The sequence below is a fragment of the Chaetura pelagica genome, unplaced genomic scaffold (genome assembly GCF_000747805.2).
Source record: "Chaetura pelagica isolate M959 unplaced genomic scaffold, ChaPel_1.0 scaffold56, whole genome shotgun sequence".
Taxonomy (NCBI): domain Eukaryota; kingdom Metazoa; phylum Chordata; class Aves; order Apodiformes; family Apodidae; genus Chaetura; species Chaetura pelagica.
Window position 1 is genome coordinate 313,687 of NW_009953792.1, and position 5,375 is coordinate 319,061.

Sequence of the window (5,375 nt, forward strand, 5' to 3'; positions counted from 1 at the left end):
GAGTCCCCAGAAAACTCACTGGAGACCAGGAGCATCACACCCTGTGAGGTTCCCTGAAGGGTGACCCATGTAGATTATTACCCCGGGGTTGCAGGGCACCTCCTTGTGACATCCCCACTGAGGAGCAGCAGGGGGTCCCCAACCACCCAGGGGTGACCAGGCTAACATGGTCCTCCAGACTCACCCACCAAAGAGGAGGGTGAGGCAAGAGTAGCACCACAGAGCAGCAAAACCCTGATGTGCTTCACTCCTGACCTCCACCACGGTCCCAGAAACATTTGGCCAAGTGATGGTTACTGGGACCTCTTCCTCCTCACAAGCCTTGCATCTGTTTTCCCTCTCGGTCCTTTCAGGGTAACTCAAGTTACACTCTCCTGGCTGCTTTGGAACCCCCTGATTTCTGCCAGGAAAGAACAAAATGATGCTGTTCCATAAAGGACAGCCATAAAATGTAGAATGTGGGAGGACCATCTCTCCCCCCTGCTTTTGATAACCCTCTCTCAGCTGGTCCATGGTGCCAGCCCCACCATGGTAGAGCAGGCAGTGGAGCTGCTGCAGCAATGGCTGCGAGAGGCAAAGGTTGTTACTGCTGGATGCTTCAAAGAGCTCCTGTGAGCACCTTCCATCCACACAACACGGCTTCTGTTTGTGCTGGGGGGCTGGTTCCTCATGGCCAGGTTGCATGGTCCCCTCTCACTGCCCACCCAAGGTTTGTGGCTCACTCAGAACGATGCTCAGACCCCACCTTGGACTCCCAGGACTCAGCAGTAGCTGCCTGGTAGTTTTCACAGAATCATAGGATGGTTTGGGTTGGAAAGGACCTGAAAGATCATCAGGTTCCAACCTCCTGCATGGGCAGGGACACCTCCCACCAGCCCAAGCTGCTCCAAGCCCCATCCAACCTGCCCTTCAACACTGCCAGGGATGGGGCAGCCACAGCTTCCCTGGGCAACCTGGGCCAGGCTCTCACCACCCTCATGCCAAATAATTTATTTCTAACTTCTAATCTAAATCTGCCCTCTTTCACTTTAAAGCCATTGTCCCTCATCCTGTCACTCCATGCCCTTGTGAAAACATCCTTCCCCAGTTTTTCTGTAGGTTCTCTTCAGTTTCTGGAAGCTGCTCTCAGGTCTCCATGGAGCCTTCTCTTCTCCAGCCTGAACACCCCAACTCTCCCAGCCTGTCTCCAGAGCAGAACTATTCCCTTGGATCATCTTCATGGCCTCCCCTGGCTGTCAGCAACTTTAGACTTGGATACACCATGTATTGCACATCTGGTGACATCTCTGCTCTCTTACTGTGGGACTTGGAGTCACCCAAGGTGCTTTTGTCCTCCAAGTCCATCCTCTGTGCCTCCACTGACTGATGCTTCTGTTTTCCAGTGGGATATCACTCACTGCAAAAGGCTGACACTGCTCACCTCTGGAAGATGAAGAGCTGAAGTTGGCATCAGTTCAGGTCACCTCCTCCTTCTTTCCCCATCTCTCTTATCAGCCCTAGAAATGCCAGTGTCATAAATGGTGCCATTTCTGTAGTTAATCTCACGGAGACATCGTTACTTGCATGAACTGCTCTCAAGGCTCTAGGGCATCATCTTGTGCAGCCATGCAGTGGTGTGGGGGACACCCAAGCACAGCCTGGACATGGAGACACACACCAGCCCCTCTGTGCTGCCAAAGCAGGATATTGCCAGAGGAGAAATGTCCCACATGGGGTAGAACATAGGTTGAGAGGAGAGAACACAGGTATTTCCCAATTAAATCCTGCTCATCGTGGCCTGCAGCTCAGCAGGGGAACCCTCCCTACTCCCTGTTTGTGCCATTTCCCCCTTGTTTTTATCCTCTCCTGACACAGAGGCAAAATTCACTGGGGTTCAAGGCTGAGCAGCCCTGCAGATGTCCTCAGGGTGGGTTTGTATGTCACCAGTTCCTTACAGGCATTTTCTTTATGGGTTCATAAACCCCAAGGCCGTGCTCACTAGTGGCAGGACTCCAGCACATCCTCCTTTGCCTTCCTTCCCTGGGCTGGGACACTGGCTGGGACAGCAGGGTATTATGGTTGAGATAAGCTGGTGAACTCTGAGCTGAAGATAGTGGAAGGCAGAGCAGCCTCTTCTTGAAGGGTGAGTCCTTTGCCAGGTGTTTGCAGAGCAAACTGCAGCACTAAGGGCTCTTCATCTCTGTATCCAGAAGGAAGCAAAAAACCACTGCAAAAACACAGAGAGAACAGGGATTTTTGGGGGTTTCTTCTCGTGTCAGGAGGTGGGGCAATGGTTGGGGTTTTAATGTGTTTTTTTTTCCTTTTTTCAGGGCTCTTCCCTGCACCACAGGGAGCTTTTTGGCACTGATGCTGTTGCTCAGTCCTGTCCCCATGTTCTCCAGGTATCCCTTGGAGCCCGTGCACACCATGAGGATGCAGCACCTGGAAGATAGGCAGCCTGGGGAAGGATGATGGAGAAGGCCTTTCAGAAGGTATTTTGGGGAGTGCTGAACTTGCCACTGGCTTCAAAACACAGCAAAGTTCTTGGGCTCTCCGAGCTCTACACTACTCCTCAAACCTGCTGGGTCACCCCCATGCCCTGTCTCCCTTGGGCATGGACTTTTAGCACCTTAGCATGGTCCCAGGATGGAGCTGGGCTCAACACAGCCACAAATATATAAGGAGAAAAACCCAGTGGATCAACTTGAGAGATTAAAACTTCAAGGTACCTGAAAAAGCTGCTGTTGCTGCTCCCTACATCTCAGCAGTGCCATCAGCCTTCTTAATCCAACCCTTTCCTGCCCTATTGATGAATCAGGTCATAAAGCAAGTAATATTTCTAGATGCTCATGCACAATCCCATGCCTCTACTCCATCCAGCTGAGCATTAGCTGGAGGATGATCAGTAATAAGAACAGCTGCTTTTATCTTCATACCTTGCATTTCCCTCCAATTCCAAAGGGAGATGATGCTGTTTTAGGTCCTAGTGCCTAGTAAGGATGAGCAATCCTGCTTTTAAAGTGGAACTGTTACATGTCTCCTGCTCATCATTAGGTTTCAGAGTGAACCACTCTGTAGCTCATCTTCTAACTCAAAGTTTCTCTTTGTAATGTGAGCTGCTTCTCTGTTCTTAGAATCATAGAAGATGCTGAGTTGGAAGGGACCCATCAGGATCATCAAGTCCAACTCCTGTCCCTGTGCAGAGCACCCCAAGAATCACCCCATGTGCCTGAGAGCATCATCCAAAGCCTTCTGGAACTCAGGCAGCCTTGGTGCTGTGACCACTGCCCTGGGGAGCTTGTTCCAGTGCTCAACCACCCTCTGGGGAAAAACCTTCTCCTGATATCCAACCTAAACCTCCCCTGCTTCATCTTCCTGCCATTTCCCCCAATCCTGTCATTGGTCAGAGGAGTGAAGGGATCAGGACCTGCCCCATCTCTTCCCCTTGTGAGGAAGCCACAGACTGCAGTGAGGTCACCCCTGGGCCTCCTCTTCTCCAAGCTGAATAATCCAGGTGACCTCAATTGCTCCTCAGAAGTCATCCCTTCCAGACCCTTCACCATCCTCGTGGCTCTCCTTTGGAGACACTCTCCAATAGCTTGATGTCTTTTAAAATTTTTTTTATATTTTTATGTCTTGTATATATTTTTTTCCATTCTTCCCTTCTCTCTTTGCAAGGGCAGTTTGCTGATTTTGCTTTTGAGGGACCCTCTGATTCCTCTTTAGATCCAACAAGAAAAATCCCAACATGAGGGAGGACAGGGATGAAATAACCACCAGTGGTGTTTCAGAGAACCTTCCAGGGCTGGAGGGGACATTCCTTCAGCCTCTCATACAGCAAAGAGCTTTTTATGAGCAGCAGGAGCTCCACAAGTTTGCACAGCAACCTGACCTGGGCAATTTCACAGATGCCTCCTGGAAGCCCAGGGCACATTGGAGGTTACAAAATACAATTGCACAAACTGCTTTTGTTGTGCTGACCTGCCCCCTCTCCCCCTCCAGAGGAAGTTATGTGTCTAATAGGATTTAGATATTTAAGTCCAAAACCATTGCAAAAAGAAATTTAAAAACAGTAAAATAAGAAGGTTTTGCAACCAGGGCTGCTCAGAAATCCAGTGCAGAGATTCCTGCCCTGGGAAACCTTTTCACAGAAGAGTTTTAATTCTGAGGGTCAGCGATGACACATCTTTTCCAAATCTCCTTTGGGATATTCCTTTGCCCCCCCACCTTTTAGACACCTAATTCTGGTGTGAATACCAGCCTGTTCTGGGTGGGTGAGGGATGGATCAAACCCAGGTTCACCTGGAAGTTGCCGGTGTCTCCCAGAGCCACACGCTCTCATCTCATGTCCCAGGAGGAGATTTTAATTTTTGCAGCTTTGGGGACTGAATTTATTAAGCCCTGCCTGGCCCCTCCTACCGTGGGAGGGACAGCTCCAGCAGCCTCTAATACTGGGTGTCACACAGCAGTGCCACCATTCCCGGAGTGTCAGAAGCAAAGGACACAGCAGCCCAAGTGCAGCAGAAAACAAAAATAACCCCTCCATGTGCATCCCAACCAGGTAAGTTACCTCCTCTCTCCTAACTCTTAAAAGATGTTCCTGCCTGGTGAAATACATCCTTGCCTGCACTTTCCTGCCTGCTTTAAAAGTTAGCAGCCTGGGGAGGATTAATTTGACTTTTCCTTCTTTTTCTTTGGACTTTTGAGTGTGTTGGTTGGGATGTGACAGTGGGTGATTGACCACGTTCCTGCCTGGGTTGTGGTGAGAAACAAAGCCCCAAGAGCCAGAAAATGGGGGGAACCAGTAACAAAAGGGGGTGATTTGTGAGCAGGGGAGTTTCTAAGGGCTGGTTGGGGAGGAGAAGGTGCTCAGCAGTCTGGCTTAGCTCTCAGGGTCTGTGCTGGATGAGTTGGCTGTGATCTGTTGAGGGGAGAAACGGGGGGCTGGGATGAGCTGGTGGGTGGCTGGTGGGGTTGCTGGAGCTGGGATGGTGATGGGAGGGAATCAGCAGCTGAGCATTTGCAATGCTTGGGATAAAGGGCTGTTTCCATAGTAAAAGGGAGAAAGGAGAAAGGAGGCTCTCTCTTTCTTCCCCTGAGCTCTCTGGGCATGTGAACGGGGAGGTCGACTCAGGAAGAAATGACCCATCAAAGTGTAACCTCTGGGAACAGCTGTGAAGTATCAAGATCTGGTTGGAAAGGCTGGAAGGAACACTCTGGTCCAGCAGTTGCCCCACTGCTGAACTTCACCTTGGGAGTTTTGGTGGGTAACTGGAGGACAGCTCAGTCTGCAGCTGAAAGCAGGATTTGGCCAGACCTTTGCTGTCGTTTCCCAACCACATTTGTAGCTATAACCATAATTAGCAGTGAAGTGAAATGTGAATTTTCACTTCTAG